The 23,853-nt window shown below is 42.6% G+C and overlaps 1 protein-coding gene across 3 annotated transcripts in view; it reads left to right on the top strand.

Moving 5' to 3' along the window:
- The window catches only part of arap3 (ArfGAP with RhoGAP domain, ankyrin repeat and PH domain 3), a 363,864-nt gene that overhangs the window by 59,247 nt on the left and 280,764 nt on the right, over positions 1 to 23,853 (top strand). Inside the window, exon 1 of one of the 3 annotated variants that reach the window (XM_087995077.1) lies at positions 10,244 to 10,364. The exons of the other annotated variants lie outside the window; for them this stretch is intronic. The gene's annotated coding sequence lies outside the window, so the exon portion shown is untranslated. Of the gene's footprint in view, positions 1 to 10,243; positions 10,365 to 23,853 lie in introns of those variants that run through there. 3 annotated transcript variants of the gene reach the window in all.

Below are 23,853 nucleotides of genomic sequence, written 5' to 3'. Positions count from 1 at the left end.
AGTGTAACCTGTCAAAAACATCTTGTAGTGTGTTGTGAATCAGCACTTCTGTTTACCATGTGCTTATTATTTGTCAGTGCAGTGACCAAAGTGACAGATTTTGAAGGCATTCATTCAGTCGAAGAGGTGCCTGATGTGTAGATTCCTTGTTTTTGCTTGTCAATTAAAGACTTTGATTCAGGCTCAGAGTCTCAGGGGAGGGCAGAATATAACAGTGAAGGTCTTTTTACTTCTATCAAATCTCAATCAGTTAGTTATGAGTGGGGCTGAGATTAAACTTCATTTCATTGAGCTGTGGAACATAATATTCTGTAATGAGGCACAGTGGACTCTCTATATGGTCAAAATGGAAAGCAGCATTTGTAGTTACAGTTCATTGTGAGATGAAGTTCCTACACTTAGGGAAAAAATATCAGATTCTGTAACTTATTTTAAAAATAACGACTCTGCATTTATCTTTCAAAAATTTAGGATGTCTGAAACCACATTACAGATATTCACATTCTTTCAATTGTAATTATTTATTATAATTTCAGAAAATGTGATAGTCAATTTTAGGCACTGCGAGATCATACAAAAAGCAAATGTCAATCTGGGAGGAATTCTCATTGAATCTTATATAGCGACCTGAGAAAAATGGGTCAGTGCTGAGTTTGACCGATCATCCAAAAGATTGTACCTTTGACATGGAACTCTCCCTCAGCATTGGCATTGGATTGGCTGCTAATATTTTCTGCACAGCTCCCTAGAGATGGGTCTGAATCTTCCCATAGTGAAACTATAATGGAACCAATTGGCAAACACATTAAAGATCAGCTCCCATCAGACACAGTGACAGTATAAGATGATGCTAGAATTGAAAAAGAACAGTTTTTGTGGTACAGTGATGTCAAGTTTGGCACCTTTTATAACACAAGACCCATTTCTAACCTGGCCAGACAGGTAGAATATCAAAAACAGAAGTGCTGGAGAAACTCTGGCAGCACCTGTGGATTGAAAAATAGCATCACTGTTTCAGGTCAGTGACTTTTATTTAGAATTGAGGAATAGGATTGGAATAAATTTTGATTCAGTGAAGGGGAAAAGAGGGAGGAGGATAAAAGAGAAGATGTGCAAAAGTGGAGGGGAGAGATTAAATGGCAAAAGGTTTCATGGCACAAAGGGTCATGGCATTGAAACAGGGAAACAAGGAGATGTTTCTCGGTGAGGTGCAAATCCTTAGACAGTAGCATTTGAATAGAAAATAAAGCAATAAAGAAAGATTTTTAAATAATTCACTATCAAAAGAGAAACAAGATAGAGCCAGATGTTATGATTTAAAATTGTTAAAATCAATTTGGCAGGAAGAATAATAAAGAATCATATTACCTAAATGGTGAGAGAAAAAGCTGTAGGATTCTGGGTAATCCAAGAGAGAGGATGGGATAAAATTATGGCTGTAACAACTGCTCCTTTTTGGAGGTATTTTAGGTGTTGGAGCTGATTGCCTTGAATTCCAGGAGCAGCAATTGCTGTTTTATGAGCTGTTGCACTGTTTTGGTACTTTGGGGGAAAATATTATCAAAACAACAGCTCTTTCAAAAGGAGGGAGAGAGACAAAGGCAGCGACCACATTGTCAGTGAGAGAGAGAGAGAAGGAAACCTGCACTTCTGTCTGACACAGCAGTGAATCTGCACAGCTACTGCCTTTGCAGTTTGAATTCAAGTATTTCTGGACATTGGAGCTTCTAAGAAAAATTAACAAATATCAAAAATCACAACTGACCTGGAGGAACCTGTGTGGGAGAGTTCACAGCTAAGCAATAGATAAATGCATAGTTTTTAAGAGTAACCTTGCTTTTTATTAATAGTGAATAGAGTGGGTTTTTTTTTGGTTATATGTTTTATTGCGATCTGTCTCTTGATTAAAATTTAAAACTATAAAATATAGGTACTAAGTTGGCCTGGAGCAGTGTGTTTTAGAGCAGTAAAATTACTATTTTCTTGGTCTGTAGATTGTTAAATTGAAAATGTGGCCTGTAATAGAGTGATGTGCTCTTCCTGTCGAATGTGAGCGATTAAGGAGAATTTCCATGTTACTGATGATTATATCTGCAGGAAGTATGTTTGCTTGCGAATCCTATCAGATCGCATAGATCCGTTTGAGTGGCAGTTAGAGGCAAAGAGGAATTTACAGGAGCTAGGGAGTGCGATAGACAGCAGTTATAGGAAGGGAGAAAAACCGCTGATACAGATGGGTTACCGCCAGGAAAGGTAGGAGTGGGAGACAGATAGTGCAGAAGTCTCCTGTGGCTATCCCCATCTCAAACAAGTACGCTGGTTTGGAAATGTAGGGGGTGATGGACTTTCAGGGGAACGTAGCAAAAACAGCCAAGTTTCTGGTTCCAAGACTGGCTCTAATGTAATGAGGGGAATGTTAGGTTCCAAGTGATCGATTGTGTTACAGGACACTCTAGACAGGGGCACAGACAGACGTTTCTGCAGGCGACAGCAAGAAATCAGAATGGTGTGTTGCCTCCCTGGTGCCAGGGTCAAGTATATCTCCAAGAGGGTGCAGAATGTTCTCCAAGGAGAGAGGGACAAGCGAGAGGTTGTTGTACACATTGGAACTAATAACTTAGGAAGGGGAAGGGAGAATATAGGATGTTAGACAGGACTTTAAAAAAGGAGGTCCTGCAAGGTATAATATCTGGATTACTCCCGATGCTATGAGCTAATGAGAGTAGGAATAGGAGGCTAGAGCAGATGAATGTGTGGCTGAGGAGCAGGTGCAGGGGAGAAGGATCACGTTTTTGGATCATTGGGATCTCTTCTTGGTTAAGAGTGATCTGTGCAAGCAGGATGGATTGCACCTGAATTGGAAGGATACTAATTACTGGCAGGGAAGTTTGCTAGAGCTGCTGGTGACAATTTAAAGGGGGGAGGGAGGGGATATCATAGAAATTACAGAGATGTGGCTCAGGGATGGACAGGACTGGCAGCTTCCAGGATACAAATGCTATCGGAAGGATAGAAAGGGGAGCAAGAGAGGAGGGGGAGTGGTGTTTTTGATTCGGGATAGCATTGCAGCTGTACTTAGGGAGGATATTCCTGGCAATACATCCAGGAAAGTTATTTGCGTGGAACTGAAAAATAAGAAAGGGATGATCACCTTATTGGGATTGTACGATAGACCCCCCAATAACTAGCCGGAAATTGAGAAATGAACTTGTAAGGAAATTCAGTTATCTGTATGAATAACAGGATGGTTATCGTAGGGAGTTTTAACTTTCCAAATACAGACTGGGACTGGTTTAGATAAAGAGGAATTTGCTAAGTGTGTACAAGAAAATTTTCTAATTCAGTATGTGGATGTACCTACTAGAGAAGGTGTAAAACTTGACCTACTCTTGGGAAATAAGGCAGGGCAAGGGACTGAATTGTCTGTGAGGGAATACTTTAGCACCTGGGGCGCTATTTAATTTTTAAATAGTGATGGAAAAGGATAGACAGGATCTAAAAGTTGAAGTTCTAAATTGGAGGAAGGCTAATTTTGACAGTTTTAGGCAAGAGCTTTCAAAAGTTGATTGGGGCGGATATTCAAAACTAGAGGGACAGCTGGAAAATGGGAACCTTCAAAAATGAGATAACAAGAGTCCAGAGAACCTCAATTATTCAAAGGATAAGGGCAGGGAGTATTTCATTTCATTCGATTGATCGAATTCCGGATATTCCAATGCCGGATAACATAGTTTAGCCAAGCATCAGGACCTTGTGATCTTGCCAGATAATCGGATATTTGGATAATTGAATGCTGGATAATCGAAGTTTCTCTGTATTCCTGTTAAGGTGAAATTTACGGCTTGTAGGTATACAGAATATTGGATGACGAGAGAAATTGAGATTTTGGTGAAGAAAAAGAAGGAAGTATATGTCAGGTATAGACAGGAGAGATCGAGTTAATCCCTAGAAGACTATAAAGGCAGTAGGATTACACTTGAGGGAAATCAGGAGGCAAAAAGGGGACATGAAATAGCTTTGACAAATATAGTTAAGGAGAATCCAAAGGGATTTTATAAATACATTAAGGACAGTAGTAGACTTTAAGGACATGTTTTTAGATTACTTACAGTGTGGAAACAGGCCCTTCGGCCCAACAAGTCCACACCGATCCGCCAAAGCGCAACCCACCCAGACCCATTCCCCTACATTTACCCCTGCCCCTAGCACTACGGGCAATTTAGCATGGCCAATTCACCTAACCTGCACATTTTTGGATTGTGGGAGGAAACCCACACAGACACAGGGAGAATGTGCAAACTTCACACAGAGAGTCGCCTGAGGCGGGAAATGAACCCGGGTCTCTGGTGCTGTGAGGCGGCAGTGCTAACCACTGTGCCACCGTGCCACCCAGATTAGAATTAGAATCCCTACAGTGTGGAAACAGGCCCTTTGGCCCAATAAATCCTCATAGACCCTCTGAAGAGTAACCTACCCAGACCCATTCCCCTACCTTATATTTATCCCTTAATAATGCACCTAGCTGTCACATCCATGAACACTTTGGGCAATTTAGCCTGGCCAATTCACCTAACCTGCACACCTTTGGATTGTGGGAGGAAACCAGAGCACACAGAGAAAATCCACGCAGACACGGGGAGAATGGGCAAACTCCATGCAGCCAGTCGTCCTGTGTAATGAGACAGGAATAATTAATTATGTCATAGTTCGGGATCTTCTTGGAAGGAGTGATCACAGTATTTACAGTTGGAAAGTGTGAAAATAAAATGCAATACCAGGATCCCGTGCTTAAATGAAGGAGGAGTTGGCTAAAGTAGACTGGAAACAAAGACTTTATGGTGGGCCAGTTGACGAACAGTGGAGGACTTTCAAAGCAATTTCAAAGTGCTCAGCGAAAGTATAAACCAGTGAAAAGGAAGGACTGTAGGAAAATGGGTAATCCGCCATTTGTGTCTAAGGAAATAAGGGAGACTATCAAATTGAAAGAGAAGGCATACAAAGTGGCCAACATCAGCAGGAAAATAGAAGATTAGGAAAGCTTTAAAGGTCAACAGGAAGCCAGAAAAAGAGCCATAAAGAAAAGTAAGATGGATTATGAGAAAAAACTAGCTTAGAATGTAACAACAGATAACAAAAGTTTCTATAAATGCATAAAACAAAAAAGAGTGGCTAAAGTAGATCTTGGTCCTTTAGAGAACGAGAAGGGGGATTCAGTAATGGGAAATGAAGAAAAGGCAACGCATTGAATAGGTGTTTTGTTTTAGTTTTTTACAGTGGAGGACATGAATAACATTCCAGTAATTGACAAAGAGGCAAAGGTAGATGTAGACCTGCAAACAGTCATTATCACAAAAGAGGTAGTGTTGAGCAAGTAAATGGTGCTAAGGATGACCAAGTCTCCTGCCCCTGATGGAATGCATCCCAGGGTGCTAAAGGAATTGGCGGGAGAAGTAGCAAATGCAATGGTGCTAATTTTCCAAAATTCACTGAACTCGGGCAGTTCCAGCAGATCGGAAAACAGCAAATGTGATCCCACTATTTAAAAAGGAAGGTAGACAAAAAATGGGGAATTATAGACCAGTGAGCTTAACTTCTGTAGTGGGGAAAGTGCTTGAGTCTATTATCAAGGAAGAAATAGCAAGGCATCTGGATAGAAATTGTCCCACTGGACAGATGCAGCATGGGTTCATGAAGGGCAGATCATGCTTAACTAATCTTTAGGAATTCTATGAAGACATTATGAGCACAGTGGATAATGGGGACCCAGTAGATGTGGTGTACCTAGATTTCCAAAAAGCCTTTGACAAAGGTGCCACACAAAAGGCTGCTGCATAAGATGAAGATGCAAGGCATTTCAGGCAATGTATTAGCGTGGATTGAGGACTGACTAACCAACAGGAAGCAAAGAGTGGGGATAAATGAGTGCTATTTTGTTTGGCTATCAGTGACTAGTGGCGTGCTTCATGGATCAGTGTTGGGACCACAATTATTCTCAATTTACATAGATGATTTGGAGTTGGGGACCATGTGTAGTGTGTAAAAGTTTGTGGATGACACCAAAATGAGTGGCAGAGCAAAGGGTGCACAGGACAGTGAAAATTTGCAAAGGGGCATCACTTAAGTGCGTGGACAAAGATCTGGCAGATGATGTATGATGTTAATAAATGTGAAGTCATCCATTTTGGAATGAATAACAGTAAAAAGGACGATTACTTGAATGGTAAGAAGTTGAAGCATGCTGCTGTGCAGAGGGACTTGGGTGTCCTTGTGCATGAATCACAGAGGGTTGGTCTGCAGGTGCAACAGATAATTAGGAAGGCAAATAGAATTTTGTCTTTCAATGCGAAAGGGATTGAGTTTAAAAGCAGGGAAGTTATGTTACAGATGTGCAGGGTGCTGGTGAGGCGACATCTGGAGTACTGCATGCAGTTTCGGTCTCCTTACTTGAGAGAGGATGTACTGGCACAAGAGGGGGTGCAGAGGAGGTTCACTCGGGTGATTCTGGAATTGAGGGGGCAGGTTTATGAGGAGAGACTGAGTAGACTGGGATTATATTCATTAGAATTTAGAAGAATATGGGGAGACCTTACAGAAACACATAAGATTATGAAGGGAATAGATAAGATAGAAGATAAGAGGATATTTCCACTGGCACGTGAAACTAGGACAAGAGGGCATGGCCTCAAAATTTGGGGGAGCAGATTTAGGACTGAATTGAGAAGGAACTCTTCACCAAAAGTGTTCTGAATTTTTGTAAATTCCTGCCCTGTGAGGTGGTTGAGGCTTCCTCTGTAAATGTTTTTGAAACTAAGATGGATACTTTTTTGAACAGAAAATGAATTAAGGGTTATGGTGAGAGGGCGGGTAAATGGAGCTGAGGCCATGAAAATATCAGCCATGATCTGATTGAGTGGCTGAGCAGATGGCCTATCCCTGTACTTAGTTCTTATGTTTTTATGTTATTTTGAAATTGGAGAAAGGCCAATTTTGACGTATTAGGCAAGAACTTTCGAAAGCTGATTGGAGGCAGATGTTCGCAGGTGAAGGGACGGCTGGAAAATGGGACGCCTTCAGCAATGAGATAACAAGAATCCAGAGAAAGTATATTCCTGTCAGGTTGAAAGGAAAGGCTGGTAGGTATAGGGAATGCTGGATGACTAAAGAACTTGAGGGTTTGGTTAAGAAAAAGAAGGAAGCATATGTCCAGTATAGACAGGATAGATCAAGTGAATCCTTAGAAGAGTATAAAGGAAGTAGGAGTATACTCAAGAGAGAAATCAGGAGGGCAAAAAGGGGACATGAGATCTTTTTGGCAAATAGAATTAAGGAGAATCCAAAGTGTTTTTACAAATACATTAAGGACAAAAGGGTAACTAGGGAGAGAATAGGGCCCCTCAAATATCAACAAGGCAGCCTTTGTGTGGAGCTGCAGGAGTTGGGGGAGATACTAAATGAATATTTTGCATCAGTATTTACTGTGGAAAAGGATATGGAAGATACAGACTGTAGGGAAATAGATGGTGACATCTTGCAAAATGTCCAGATTACAGAGGAGGAAGTGCTGAATGTCTTGAAACTGGTAAAGGTGGATAAATCCCCAGGACCTGATCAGGTGTACTCTAGAACTCTGTGGAAAGCTAGAGAAGTGATTGCTGGGCCTCTTGCTGAGATATTTGTATCATCGATAGTCACAGGTGAGGTGCTGGAAGATTGGAGGTTGGCAAATGTGGTGCCACTGTTTAAGAAGGGCAGTAAAGACAAGCCTGGGAACTATAGACCGGTGAGCCTGACCTTGGTGGTGGGCAAGTTGTTGGAGGGAATCCTGAGGGACAGGATGTACGTGTATTTGGAAAGGGAAGGACTGATTAGGAATAGTTGACATGGCTTTGTGTGTGGGAAATCATGTCTCACAAACTTGATTGAGTTTTTTGAAGAAGTAACAAAGAGGATTGATGAGGGCAGAGCAGTAGGTGTGATCTATATGGACTTCAGGAAGGCGTTCTACAAGATTCCCCATGGGAGACTGATTAGCAAGGTTAGATCTCAAGGATTACAGGGAGAACTAGCCATTTGGATACAGAACTGGCTCAAAGGTAGAAGACAGAGGGTGGTGGTGGACGGTTGTTTTTCACACTGGAGGCCTGTGGCCAGTGGAGTGCTGAAAATGTGTTGCTGGAAAAGCGCAGCAAGTCAGGCAGCATCCAAGGAACAGGAGAATCGACGTTTCGGGCATAAGCCCTTCTTCAGGAATGAGGAAAGTGTGTCCAGCAGGCTAAGATAAAAGGTAGGGAGGAGGGACTTCGGGGAGGGGCGTTGGAATTGCGATAGGTGGAGGGAGGTCAAGGTGAGGGTGATAGGCCGGAGTGGGGTGGGGGCGGAGAGGTCAGGAAGAAGATTGCAGGTTAGGAAGGCGGTGTTGAGTTCAAAGGATTTGACTGAGACAAGGTGGGGGGAGGGGAAATGAGGAAACTGGAGAAAAGGATCGGTGCTGGGCCGTCTACTTTTTGTCATTTACATAAATGATTTGGATGAGAGCACAAGAGGTACAGTTAGTAAGTTTGCTGATGACACCAAAATTGGAGGTGTAGTGGACAGCGAAGAGGGTAACCTCAGATTCCAACAGGATCTGGACCAGATGGGCCAATGGGCTGAGAAGTGGCAGATGGAGTTTAATTCAGACAAATGCGAGGTGCTGCATTTTGGGAAAGCAAATCTTAGTTGGACTTATACACTTAATGGTAAGGTCCTAGGGAGTGTTGCTGAACAAAGAGACCTTGGAGTGCAGGTTCATAGCTCCTTGAAAGTGGAGTTGCAGGATAGTGAAGAAGGCATTTGGTATGCTTTCCTTTATTTGTCAGAGTATTGAGTATAGGAGTTGGGAGGTCATGTTGCGGCTGTACAGGACATTGGTTAGGTCACCGTTGGAATATTGTTTGCAATTCTGGTCTCCTTGCTATCGGAAAGATGTTGTGAAACTTGAAAGGGTTCAGAAAAGATTTACAAGGAAGTTGCCAGGGTTGGAGGATTTGAGCTACAGGGAGAGCCTGAACAGGCTGGGGCTATTTTCCCTGGAGCGCGGAGGCTGAGGGGTGACTTTATAGAGGTTTACAAAATTATGAGGGGCATGGATAGGATAAATAGGCAAAGTCTTTTCCCTGGGGCGGGGGAGTCCAGAACTAGAGGGCATAGGTTTAGGGTAAGAGGGGAAAGATATAAAACAGACCTAAGGGGCAACATTTTCACGCAGAGGGTGGTACGTGTATGGAATGAGCTGCCAGAGAAAGTGGTGGAGGCTGGTACAATTGCAACATTTAAGAGGCATTTGGATGGGGATATGAATAGGAAGGGTTTGGAGGGACATGGGCCGGGTGCTGGCAGGTGGGACTAGATTGGGTTGGGATATCTGGTCTGCATGGATGGGTTGGAGTGAAGGGTCTGTTTCCATGCTGTACATCTCTATGATTCTATGACTCTATATACTGGCATTGGAGGAAGTCTTGAGAAGGTTCAGAAGATTGCTTCCAGGCATGAAGAGACAGGTCTATGGGGAAAAGTTGAGATTAGGCCTGTACTTGCTGGAATGTAGAAGAATGTAAGGCAATCTTATTGAAACATACAACATTCTTAGGGGACTTGTCAAGGTATATGTGGGAAGGCTGTGTATGTGTGTACCTGTGCCCCTTCCAATAGAGTCTAGAGCCAGAGAGCTCAGAATAAGGGACACATATTTAAGACAGAGATAAAGAGAGGTCTCTTCTGTAATTTCAGTTACATCAAACTGTAAACTTTTGCTATAAATTCTGTGTCTTACGATTGTGTCCTCCACAATCACCTGACGAAGGAGCGATGCTCCGAAAGCAAGTGCTTCCAATTACACCTGTTGGACTATAACCTGGTGTTGTGTGATTTTTAACTTTGTGCACCCAGTCCAACACCGGCATCAACAAATCATGACTTCTCAATTCAGCCCTACGCCTGCTTTCTCTAATCTTGAGGCTATGCCCTCTGGTCCTAGTTTCACTTGAGATAGACAGATTTTAATCAAGTATTATGCGGAAAACACAGGAAAGTGGAGTTAAAGGTTATCAGGTCAGCATGATCTCAGTGAATGTGTGCCAACTTAGCTAATGTCTAAGATCGTGCAGAATAGGGCTTCAAAGCTGGAGCTCATCTGCTCTGCCCATTTGTTTGCTTCTTTTTCCTCTTTTTGTGTTTTTTTTTCTACTTACCTTCATTCCTTAGATGGCATCAGTGGCAGAGTCAAACCAGTGCAGACTCGATGGACTTCTGGTCTCGCGAAAGCCCAGTGTAGAGCCCTGGGTTCGAGGTAGCCCCCAGAGCGGAGTCCATGCCTTAGAAAGATGGTAATGCTGAAACCTTAACCTTTATATCTTCATGTTTCTAATTTAAACCTCAGATTTTATAACTAGATATCTTTGTACCTAAGACATCTCTTACTTAAGGTTGAGGAAGCAGGATCTGGTACAGCTTTAGACGATTACAGGGTAGCTAGGAAAGAACTCAAAAATGGACTGAGGAAAGCTAGAAAGGGGCACAATAAAGCCTTGGTGGGTAGGATTCGGGAAAACCCAAATTCATTCTACACGTACCTGAGGAATAAGAGAATGATCAGAGAGAGGGCAGTGCCGATCATGAATAGTGGAGGGAACTTGTGCCTGGAGTCTGAAGAGGTAGGGGAGGCCCTAAATGAGTTTTTTGCTTCAGTATTCATTAGACAGAGGGACCTTGTTGATGGTGAGAACATTGTGGACCAGGTTAATAGGCTTGAACAGATTGATATTAATGAAGTGAATGTGCTGGAAATTCTAGGAGAAAGTGAGGACTGCAGATGCTGGAGATCAGAGCTGAAAATGTGTTGCTGGAAAAGCGCAGCAGGTCAGGCAGCAGCCAAGGAGCCTGAAGAAGGGCTCATGCCCGAAATTAAGAGAATTTATATTTGCCAGGATTTGGTGTTGGAGAGACTGTTAGGTCTGAAGGTTGATAAGTCTCCGGGGCCTGATGGTCTGCATCCCAGGGTACTGAAGGAGGTGGCTCGGGAAATCGTGGATGCGTTGGTGATTATTTTCCAGAGTTCAATAGATTCGGGGTCGGTTCCTGAGGATTGGAGGGTGGCTAATGTTATACCACTTTTTAAGAAAGGTGGGCGAGAGAAAGCAGGAAATTATAGACCAGTTAGTCTGACCTCAGTGGTGGGAAAGATGCTGGAGTCTATTATAAAGGATGAAATTACTGCACATCTGGATAGTAGTAACAGGATAGGACAGAGTCAGCATGGATTTAGGAAGGGGAAATCATGCTTGACTAATCTTCTTGAATTTTTTGAGGATGTAACTATGAAGTTGGACGAGGGAAATCCAATAGATGTAGTGTACCTGGACTTTCAGAAAGCTTTTGATAAAGTCCCACACAGGAGGTTAGTGAGTAAAATTAGGGTGCATGGTATTGGGGGCAAAGTACTAGATTGGATTGAAAATTGGTTGGCTAATAGGAAACAAAGGGTAGTGATAAACGGCTCCATTTCGGGATGGCAGGCAGTGACCAGTGGGGTACCGCAGGAAACCGTGCTGGGACCACAGCTTTTTACAATATATGTTAATGATATAGAAGATGGTATCAGCAATAACATTAGCAAATTTGCTGATGATACAACGCTGGGTGGCATGGTGAAAAGTGATGAGGATGTTAGGAGATTACAGAGTGACCTGGACAAGTTAGGTCAGTGGACAGATGCATGGCAGATGCAGTTTAATGTGGATAAATGTATGGTTATCCACTTTGGTAGCAAGAACAGGAAGGCAGACTACTACCTCAATGGAATCAATTTATGTAAAGGGGCAGTACAGAGAGATTTGGGTGTTCTTGCACACCAGTCAATGAAGGCAAGCATGCAGGTACAGCAGGTAGTGAAGAAGGTTAATAGCATGCTGGCCTTCATAACAAGAGGAATTGAGTATAGAAGCAAAGAGGTGCTTCTGCAGCTGTACAGGGCCCTGGTGAGACCACACCTGAAGTACTGTGTGCAGTTCTGGTCTCCAAATTTGAGAAAAGACATTCTAGCTATTGAGGGAGTGCAGCGTAGGTTCACGAGGTCAATTCCTAGAATGGCAGGATTACCTTACACTGAAAGACTGAAGCGACTGGGCTTGTATACCCTTGAGTATTGAAGATTGAGAGGGGATCTGATTGAGACGTATAAGATTATGAAAGGATTGGACACTCTGGCAGTAGGAAACATATTTCCACTGATGGGTGAGTGCCGAACCAGAGGACACAGCTTAAAAATACAGGGTAGACCATTTAGGACAGAGCTCAGGAGAAACTTCTTCACCCAGAGTGTGGTGGCTGTGTGGAATGCTCTGCCCCAGAGGGCAGTGGAGGTCCACTCTCTGGATTCATTTAAGAAGGAGTTGGATAGAGCTCTCAAAGATAGTGGAATCAAGAGTTATGGAGATAAGGCAGGAACAGGATACTGATTAGGAATGATCAGCCATGATTATATTGAATGGCGGTGCAGGCTCGAAGGGCTGAATGGCCTACTCCTGCACCTATTGTCTATTGTCTATTGTCTATTGAAATGTCGATTCTCCTGCTCCTTGGATGCTGCCTGACGTGCTGCGCTTTTCCAGCAACACATTTTCAGTGCTGGAAATTCTGGGAAGCATCAAGATAGATAGATCCACAGGGCTGGACTAGATATATCCAAGGTTACTACAGGAAGCAAGGAATGAGATTGCTGCACCTCTAGCAATGATCTTTGCATCCTCATTCTGCATGGGAGTCGCACCAGCTTTTTGGAGGGCGGCAAATGTTGTTCCTCTGTTCAAGAAAGGGAATAGGGAAATCCCTGGGAATTACAGACCAATCAGTCTTACATCTGTGGTAAGCAAAGTATTGGAAAGGATTCTGAGAGATAGGATTTATGACTATTATGGAAAAACATAGTTTGGTTAAAGATAGTCAACATGGCTTTGTGAGGGGCAGGTCGTGCCTCACAAGCCTTATTGAGTTCTTTGAGGATGTGATGAGACAAGTTGATGAATGTTGAGCAGTGAATGTGGTGTGTATGGATTTCAGAAAGGTAATTGATAAGGTTTGACAGGTCGGCGCAACATCGAGGGCTGAAGGGCCTGTACTGCGCTGTAATGTTCTATGTTCTATGTTTCCCATGGTAGGCTTATTCGGAAAGTTAGGAGGTATGGAATACAGGGAAATTTGGCTGTCTGGGTACAGGATTGGCTGGCTGGAAGAAGACAGTGAATGGTAGTAGATGGAAAGTATTCAATCTGGAGGTTGGTGACGAGTGGTGTGCTGCAGGGATCTGTACTTGGGTCTCTTCTTTTTGTAGTTTTAATAAATGACTTGGATGAAGAAGTGGAAGGGTGGGTTAGTAAATTTGCTGATGACACAAAGGTCAGTGGTGTTGTAGATAGTGTTGAGGGCTGTTGCGGGGTACAGCATGACACTGCCAGGATGTAGAGTTGGGCTGAGAAGTGGCAAATGGAGTTCAGCCTGGATAAATGTGAAGTGATTCATTTTGGAAGGTCAAATTTGGATGCTGAATACAGGGATAAAGACAGGATTCTTGGCAGTGTGGAGAAACAGAGGGATCTTGGGGTCCAAGTGATAGGGTTGTTAAGAAGGCGAATGGTGTTTTGGCTTTCATTAACAGGAGGATTGAGTTTAAGAGCCATAAGATTTTGCAGCAGCTCTATAAAACCTTGGTTAGACCACACTTGGAATATTGTGTCCAATTCTGGTCACCATTATAAGAAAAATATAGATGCTTTGGAGAGGGTGCAAAGCAGATTTACCAGGATGCTGTCTGGATTGGAGTACTTGTCTTATGAAGAGAGGATAAGTGAGCTCAGGCTTTTCACACTGGAGAGAAGAAGGAGGAGACGTGACTCAATAGAGGTGTACAAGGTAATGAGAGGCATAGATAGAGTAGATAGCCAGAGAGACATTTCCCCAGGGCAGAAATGGCTATCACGAGGGGTCATAATTTTAAGATGATTGGAGGAATGTATAGGGGAGATGTCAGAGGTAGGTTCTTTACACAGGGAGTGGTGGGTGTGTGGAATGCACTGCCAGCAGTGGCAGTCGAGTCAGAGACATGAGGGACATTTAAGCGACTGCTGGACAAGTACATGGATGGCTGTACATTGAGGGCTGTGTAGGTTAGGTTGATCTTAGACTAAGATAAATGCTCGGCACAACATTGTGGGCCATAGGGCCTGTGCTGTGCTGTACTGTTCTATGTTCTAAATGGTCACTGTTCACTTTTCGCTGTACTCCAGTATCCCTGAAAACAACCCACTCGAGCACATGTGACAATTAACCTAATTCTAATTCGAATGAATGATGGAGAAAACCTGATGGGCCGAATGGCCTACTTCTTGTACTACATCTTGTCTGAACAAATTTTCTTTCCATGCTCATATGCTACTTCTGCACCGTGAAATCTTAATTTCTGCAGAACCTTTGATGTGGGACCTTATCAAATGCCATTTTTAAGTTTAAGTATGGTACATCCACCAGTTATCTGTTATCCTCTACCTCCTCAAAGGACTCAGAAATATTGATCAAATGTTATTATCCTTTCACAGAATCATATTACCTTGAATCCATCCATCTGTCCTGCTATGACTTCTTTAATAACAGTGTAACATTATCCTCATAACTGATATTTAGCTAATTGGACTATTCTAAATCAATGAACTGCAAATGCTGAAGATCTGAAACCCGAAAGCAGAAATTGCTGGAGAAATTCATTAAATTTGACAGCATCTTTGGAGAGAACTCAGAATTAATGTTTTGAGTCTAGTGACCCTTCCTCAGAATTTAATTCCTGCTTTCTATCTTCACTTTTGAACTAAGGAGTTAAATTCACTATCTTCCAATCTAAAGAGACTGTTCTCGAATAAAATGAATTATGGAAAATTAAAAGCAATGCATCCTCTATCTCAATGGCCACTCTTTCAAAGATCCTGAGATGAAGTCGATCAGGACTTGGGCACTTGTCAGCCCATAGTTCCAACAATTTACTCAGATCACTTTCTTGAACTCCTCTCTCCCTTCCACTTCCTGATTTATCACTGCTCCTGGGATGTTACTTGCTTCTTCTACACTGAAGACTGATACAAAATACCTCATAGAGTCATAGAGATGGATAGCACGGAAACAGACCCTTCGGTCCAACTCGTTCATGCCGACCAGCTGTCCCAACCCAATTTAATCCTGCTTGCCAGCACCTGGCCCATATCCCTCCAAACCTTTCCTATTCATACCCCCATCCAGATACCTTTTAAATGTTGCAATTGTACTAGCCTCCACCACTTCTTCTGGCAGCTCATTCCATACACGTACCACCCTCTGCATGAAAAAGTTGCCCCTTAGGTCTGTTTTATATCTTACCCCTCTCAGCCTTAACCTCTAGTTCTGGACTCCCCCATCTCAGGGAAAAGACTTTGTCTATTTATCCTATCCATGTCCCCTATGATTTTGTAAACCTCTAAAAGATCACTTCTCAGCCTCTGACGCTCCAGGGAAAACAGCCCCAGCCTGTTCAACCTCTCCCTGTAGCTCAAATCCTCTGACTCTGGCAACATCCTTGTAAGTCTTTTCTGAACCCTTTCAAGTTTCACAACATCTTTCCAATGGGAAAGAGACCAGAATTGCATGCAATATTCCAACAGTGGCCTAACCAATGTCCTGTACAGCTGCAACATGACCTCCTAACTCTTGTACTCAATACTCTGACCAATAAGGGAAAGCATACCAAATACCTTCCTCACTACGCTTTCAAGGAGCTATGAACCTGCACTCCAAGGTCTCTTTGTTCAGCAACACTGCCTAGGATCTTACCATTAAGTGTATAAGTCCTGCTAAGATTTGCTTTCCCAAAATGCAGCACCTTGCCTTTATCTGAATTAAACTCATCTGTTACTTCTCAGCCCACTGACCCATCTGATCAAGATCCCATTGTAATCTGAGGTAACCTTCTTCACTGTCCACTACACCTCCAATTTTGGTGTCATCAGCAAACTTACTAACTGCACCTCTTATACTCACATCCAAATTATTTATGTAAATGATGAAAAGTAGTGGACCCAGCACCGATCCTTGTGGCATTCCACTGGTCACAGGCCTCCAGTGTGAAAAACAACCCTCCACCACCACCCTCTGTCTTCTACCTTTGAGGCAGTTCTGTATCCAAATGGCTAGTTCTCACTGTATTTCATGAGATCTAACCTTGCTAATCAGTCTCCCATGGGAACCTTGTCAAACGCCTTACTGAATTTCAATTTATTGTTCAATTTATCTTGTATTATCTTATTTTCCATTAATAATTCTCCAGTCTCACTTTCTGTAGGACTAACACTCACTTTATTAACTCTTTTCCTTAAATATTTACAGAAGAAATTATTTTGCAAAACATTATTGAGATAGCTCAGTTTGATACTCATACTTTTTCAAGCCCTAATTCATAATCTAAGAGCAGTTTGACGATGAAAGTTCAGTGCTGATGGAGTGCTGTTCTTGCACTGAGGTCTACAAGATAGGATTTCAAGATTTGGGAATAGTCCCCAAGTCCTATTGCACGTTATTCCTCGACAGATTGGACTGAAGGATCGGTTTCCATGCTGTGCATCTCTATGACTCTATGGCTATGAATCAACACAAACAAAGTGAGGGTGACTGGTCATTCATCTCAGTTGCAATTCAGGAGAAACGCTTTTTCATCGACAGAGTAGGCAAAATGTGGAACTTTGAACTTTGCTCTCACTGGAAGTGGCAAGTGAGTAACATTTAATCTGGGGACAGGAATAGAAGGATATTTTGATTGAGTGGGATGATATCAGGTACAGCATGAATACCAGTATGGACCAGCTGAGCTAAATGGCCCAATTCTATGCTGTAAGTTCCATTTAATGTATTGTTTGTGGAATCTTGCTATGTACTATCTGGCCACTCGGCCAGCATAGTAACAATGGGATTCACTTAATGATTGTCTAAACTTGAAAGCTCATGTTTTGAGCTAATGAGCCATAGAAAGGGTGATTGGAATGTACTTTGCTGGATAAACGTTGCAGTGATTTAAATGTCAATATCAGACTGTCTTATTTGTCTCAGGAATGTTGAAGCTAATCTGTGTGTCAGCCAGGAATAAGCAAGAAGCTCTAATCTCCTGGAGTCTGTGTCCTTTTAAAGATAATCTGGTGATATCTGTAATAAAGCCAGGTGAGGGACGGAGACCTGGCTGATGGTAACTGAGTGATTCATCAAGATTCAGAAACACGATGTGCCTTTGCAGCTCCCAGCTCTCACTGTCTGAAATCACACTCACTCAGAACCATCTTTTCCAGCTTTGACAAAGGGTCAGTTAGACTTGAAACGTCACCTCTTTTCTCTCCTTACAGATGCTGCAAGACTTGCTGAGATTTTCCAGCATTTTCTCTTTTTGGTTTTCCTATGAGGTGCTTCTGTCTTCCTGTTCTAAAGTTGCTATATAAATACAAGTTGCTGTTGCTTGAACTTGGATTATTATCAATAACATAGCAAACATAATAAACAAAGAGAACAGATGATGATAAACCTGTAACCATTGTGAGAGTTATCAGTCCCTAGTTGTACTGTTTCTGAACAGAGCTGTTTTAGTTTAGTGTGTGGGTGGGAGAAAGGGAGACAGAGTGTGTGTCTTTTTCCCTTACACTCTTTAGCAATGCTTCAGTCTGTGTCCTTGACATTTTATTGGGATAACCCGACAAAGGCTTGTGACATCATGGGTACAATCCATTAATCTGTTTGTTTGTTGATCCAGGATGTCATTTGCAAATTGATAACTTGAATTTGGCTCACTGTTCCTGAGGGCCAAAGAGAGTTAAACAGCCAAAGGAACAAGTCACTGTATTAGTCACGAATCCATTCCCTTTAGAGTTGAGGGGATAAGGGATGATGAGGGAGGAGCATGATGTTGAAGGTGAGGGTGATGATTTGAGTGGATGATGAGGGACGGAGGGGATGACTGGGGAGGGAGTGGTGGTCAGGGAGGAGATGATGATGATGATGAGGGTGAGAGTGATCAGTGAGAGGATGATGAGGAAGGGAGTGGGTGATGAATGGGAGGTGATCAGGGAGGGGGGAATGAGATGAGTGATGAAAGAGTAAAGTTATGAGATGCTGTGTTCCCAGTGAATTAGGGAAACAGCCGTTTCCTGTGTTGGTTTTGTTATAATGGAAGTAACTTTGAAGCTTCTGTGAAGGAAGTGGCAGAGGTTGAATGAGATAAGTAGCTTTATAAATAGCATGTTGGGAATATATTCTGGTCCTGTCTAATCTTTTGTTTTTCAATTATTCACTGTTCTTTGCCTCTTTGCACTATTGATCTGTAAAGTTCTGTTTTCACCTGACAGTAAAGATTATCTCTGGCCACTATGTGATCCTTAGTCACTGCCTGTTCTTTAAACTCTTCCATGTCCCACTATTTCCCTGAAAATCTGTTTCTAACAAGAGTTGGGTTCAGTTTAATTTCGATCAGAAACCAGTTATGCCGTATTTCATCTATAAGGCATCATGGAGCAAAAAACGTCAGATGCAGACAAAGTGGGAACAGGAATAGGCCAGTCAGCCCATTTAGTTTACTCTGCCATTCAATGAGATCATTGCAGCCTCTCATTTATCTCTCCACCCTTCAGACTCTCTGCCTCTATTCCTGATGAAGGGCTTTTGCCCGAAACATCGATTTTACTGCTCCTCGAATACTGCCTGAACTGCTGTGCTTTTCCAGCACCACTCTAATCTAGACCCACAGAAAGTGGGAACAGGAGTAGGCCAGTCAACCCATTTAGCTTACTCTGCCATTCAATGAGAGCATGGCAGATGTATCATCTGCCTGTCTCCCTATAACCCTTGACTCCCGCGTAACTCAAAAATCTTTCAAACTCAGTTTTGAATTCATTCAATTCTCCATCACTGTCTAAGAGAATCCCAAACAATTAACAACTCTCAGAGTAGAAATTCATCTTTAACTCTGTCTTGATAGCTGACCCCTTGATTTTAAGTTGTGTTGCTAATTCTACACTCCCTGAGCATCATCTCAGCATCAATCCTGCAAAACCCATCTCAGAATCTTTTGCATTCACAGTAAAATCTTCAAAACTGCAACAAGTACATGTCTAACCTGTTCAACCTCTCCTCACACCTTCCATAGCCAAGATCACTTAATGAACTTTTCCCTTTTCCTACCTATGGGCACCAATGACATAGATCTGCTGTGCTTTTCCAGTGCCACACTTTCGACTCTAATTTCCAGCATCTGCAGTCTTCACTTTCACCTTTTAACCTAAATTGTACTCCAGTGTATAGGGGGCTGAGAGTAGTGAGGTCATAAATAAGGTTTCAAGGTTGTAAGAGTGTACCAGCAGGCAGGAAGGTGGTTTGAAGTATGTTTAATTCAACGCCAGGAGCATCCAAATAAGGTGGGTGACCTTGCAGCATGGATTGGTACCTGGGACTTTCATGGTATGACCATTTCAGAGACATGGATAGAGCAGGGACAGGAATGGTTATTGCAGGTTCCAGGATTTAGATGATTCAGTAAGAACAGAGAAGATGGTAAAAGAGGGGGAGGTGTGGCATTGTTATTCAAGGACAGTATTACAGTGGCAGAAAGGACGTTTGATGAGGACTTGTCTACTGAGGTCGTATGGGCTGAGGTTAGAAACAGGAAAGGAGAGGTCACCCTGTTGACAGTTTTCTATAGGCCTCCAAAAAGTTCCAGCGATGTAGAGGAAAGGACTGCAAAGATGATTTGAGATAGCTGTGAAAGTAACAGCATAGTTGTTATGGGGGTCTTTAACTTTCCAAATATTGACTGGAAACACTATAATTTGAGTACTTTAGACGGGTCAGTTTTACTCAATGAGTGCAGGAGGACTTCCTGACAGGCCAACAAGAGGTGAGGCTACATTGGATTTGGTACTGGGTAATGAACTAGGGCAGGTGTTAGATTTGGAGGTAGGTGAGCACTTTGGTGAGAGTGATCACAATTTTGTTATGTTTACTTTAGTGCTGGAAAGGGATAGGTATATAAACGCAGGCCAAGAGTTATAGCTGGGGGAAGGCAATTATGATGTGATTAGGCAAGATTTAGGATGCACAGGATGGGGAAAGAAACTGCAGGAGAGGGGCACAATTGACATGTGGAGCTTATTCAAGGAATAGCTACTGTGTGAACTTGATACGAATATACCTGTCAGGCAGAAAGGAAGTGGACGAGTGAAGGAGCCATGTTTTACTTAAAAAGTTGAATCTCTTGTTGAGATGAAGAAGAAGATTTTTTGTAAAGTTGAGAAGTGAAGGCTCAGTTAGGGTGATTGAGAGTTACAAGTTAGCCAGGAAGGACCTAAAGAGAGAACTAAGAAGAGCCAAGAAGGGACATGTGAAGTTGGTGGCAGGCAGGATCATGGAAAACTATAAAGCTTTCTATAGGTAAATCAGGAATAAAAGAATGACTTGGATAAGATTAGGGCCAGTCAAGGTCAAGAGTGGGAAATTGTGCATGGAGTCCGAGAAGGTAGGAGAAGCACTAAATTAATATTTTTTATCAGTATTCACTTTGGAAAATGACCATGTTGTCAAGGAGAATGCTGAGAATGCTTTCAGGCTAGATGGCATTGAAATTCACAAGGAGGAGGTGTTAGCAATTCTGGAAAATGTGAAATTAGATAAGTCCCTTGGACTGGAGGGGATTTATCCTAGGATTCTCTGGGAAGCTGGGGAAGAGATTGCAGAGCCTTTGGCTTTGATCTTTATGTCATCATTGTCGACAGGAGTAGTGGCAGAAAACTGAAGGATAGCAAATGTCCCTTGTTCAAGAAGAGGAGTAGAGATAACCCTGGTGATTATAGACCAGCGAGCCTCATTTTGGTTGTGGGTAAAGTGTTGGAAAGGATTCTAAGAGATAGGAATAATTTGATTAGTGATAGTCAACATGGTTTTGTGAAGGGTAGGTCATGCCTCACAAACCTTATTGAGCTCTTTGTGAAGTGACCAAACAGGTAGATGAGGGTAAAGTGGTTGATGCGGCGTATATGGATTTCAGTAAGGCACTTGATAAGGTTTTCCATGGTAGACTTTTGCACCAAATACGGAGGCACTGGATTGAGGGTGATTTAGCAGTTTGGATCAGAAATTGGCTAACTGTAAGAAGACAGAAGGTGGTGATTGATGGGAAATGTTCATCTTGGAGTTCAGTTACTAGTGGTGTACCGCAAGGATTTGTTTTGGGTCCACTGCTGTTTGTAATTTTTATAAATGACCTGGATGAGGGCATAGAAGGATGGGTTAGTAAATTTGCGGATGACACTGAGGTCAGTGGAGTTTTGGATAGTGCTGAAGGATATTGTAGATTACAGAGGGACATAGATAAACTATAGAGCTGGGCTCAGAGGTGGCAAATGGAGTTTAAGGCAGAATAATCTAAGGTGATTAACTTTGGAAAGAGTAACAGAAATACAAATTACTGATGGTAAGATTTTTGATAGTGTGGATAAGCAGAGAGATCTTGGTGTCTATGTACATAAATCCCTGAAAGTTGCCACTCGGGTCGATTGGGTTGTTAAGAAGGCATACGGTGTGTTAGCTTTTATTGATAGAGGAATTGAGTTTCGGAGCCATGAGGTCATGCTGCAGCTGTACAAAACTCTGGTGTGGCTGCACTTGAAGTTTTGCGTGCAGTTCTGGTCAGCGCATTATTAGAAAGATGTGGAAGCTTTGGAAAGGGTTCAGAGGAGATTTACTGGGATGTTGCCTGGTATGGAGGGAAGGTCTTATGAGGAAAGGTTGAGGGACCTGAGGCTGTTTTCATTCGAGAGAAGGTTGAGAGGGGACTTAATAGAGACATACAAGATGATCAGAGGATTAGATAGGGTGGAGCCTTTCTCCTCAGATGGCAATGGCTAGCATGAGAAGACAAGCTTTAAATTGAGGGGTGATAGATATAGGAAAGATGTCAGAGGTAGTTTCTTTACTCAGAGAGTAGTAGGGGCATGGAACGCATTGCCTGCAACAGTAGTAGACTGGGCAACTTCAAGGGCATCTAATAGTCATTGGATAAACGTAAGAATGATAATGGAATAGTGTAGGTTAGATGAACTTCAGATTGGTTTCACAGGTCGGCGCAACATCGAGGGCCAAAGGGTTGTTTTTCGCTGAAATGTTCTATGTTCTATGTTGTGGACACACACACACCCAACTCCAGGGATGTATTACCAATGTCCTGTACAAAAGACTGCCCTCATTTCATATGACATCACCTTCGCAGTGTAGGTGAAGATTCCAATGGTTTTCCTAATACTTGCGATACCTGCAATCTACGTTTCTGTGATTGGCTTATTCCTGCTCCTATTTTCTTTGTTTCTCTGTGCAAGGAAAAGCGGACCCCCTGTGCCTCAGTTCTATAATCTTTCTCTATTTAAATACAATACTACTTTTCTATTCTTCCTGCCATAGTGGACAACTTTACATTTTCTCACATGATACTGCAACTCCCAAATGTTTACCCATTCATTTAACTTACTTTACCACTTTGTAGATTTTTCTTGGCAGACCTTTAGCAATAAGGAGAGGTTGGACAAACTTGAATTACTTTCACTAGAGTGTCACAGGCTGAGGGATGGCCTGAGAAAAGTATATAAAATTGAGATATATGGACAGGGTGGATAGTTGGAGTCTTTTTCCCAGGGTGGAAATGTTAAATCCTAGGGAGCATAGGTTTAAAGTGAGAGGGGAATGTTTATATTAAGTGTATTTTTACACAGAGGATGGCATGTGCCTGGAATGTGCTGCCAGAGGAGATGGTGGAGGCAGATACATTAACAATGTTTAGGAGGCATTTAAACAGATACATGAACAGGCAGGGAATAGAGAGATACTGAAATAACTCCACAGAGACCGTATCCCTTCACCAAGTCATCCTTTATTTATGCGTATCTCGTTGAAAAGTCTGGTGCTAGAAAAGCACAGAACATCAGACAGCATCCAAGGAGCAGGAGAGTTGATGATTCTGTCATAAGCTCTTCATCAGCCCACATTCCTGATGAGGGGCCTATGCCCGAAACATCAACTCTTCTGCTCCTTGGATGCTGCCTGACCTGCTGTGCATTTTCAGAGCCACATTATTCGACTCTGCCTCTCCAGCATCTGCAGTCCTCACTTTCTTACAAGTGCAGAGTACCTGACACTGATGCAGCTCCCTCGCAGTCAGCTCTCAGAGTGAATAGAACCTCTGACACTTCTGTTCTTATCTGTCAGCCAGGGCTCCCTGATAGGATCAGATTAACATCCCCAATCAGGGAACTCATATTCGGTGAGGTCCACCTGGCTGACTTTCAATCACTACAGATACGGATCATGTAAAAGTAGATTGATTTAATTTAGAACAGTATCATGGTCAGTACAGACATGGGGGGCTAAAGGACCTGTTGCTGTGCTGTACTGTTCTATGTTTATTGCCCTTTTGAGTGGCATGTTTGGGATAGGAATGTGTTTAATTGGACAGGGAAGTTGTGAATGGGAAGTTCAGCATTTCCTACCTTCGAAACGATTAGGTTCACAATGGGAGGCTGAGGGACAGCATTCCCACCAACCCTGCAGGGGCAGAGTTGATGCCAACTTTAAGGTCTTAACCTATTGCTGCTGGTATTCACTCTGTAGTTGGTGGGGTCTTACAGTCAGGAAGGCTGGAGATAAATCCTGATGGAATTGTTTGTGGGCTCAGTCAAACTGCTTGGTCAAGAGACCAGGAATCAAGGAAAACTGCTGAAATTCTGT

The sequence above is a fragment of the Chiloscyllium plagiosum genome, unplaced genomic scaffold, assembly GCF_037043375.1.
Source record: "Chiloscyllium plagiosum isolate Xiang-an unplaced genomic scaffold, Cpla_swu_hap1 HiC_scaffold_16, whole genome shotgun sequence".
NCBI lineage: Eukaryota > Metazoa > Chordata > Chondrichthyes > Orectolobiformes > Hemiscylliidae > Chiloscyllium > Chiloscyllium plagiosum.
This window is presented reverse-complemented; position numbering and strand designations above follow the sequence as displayed.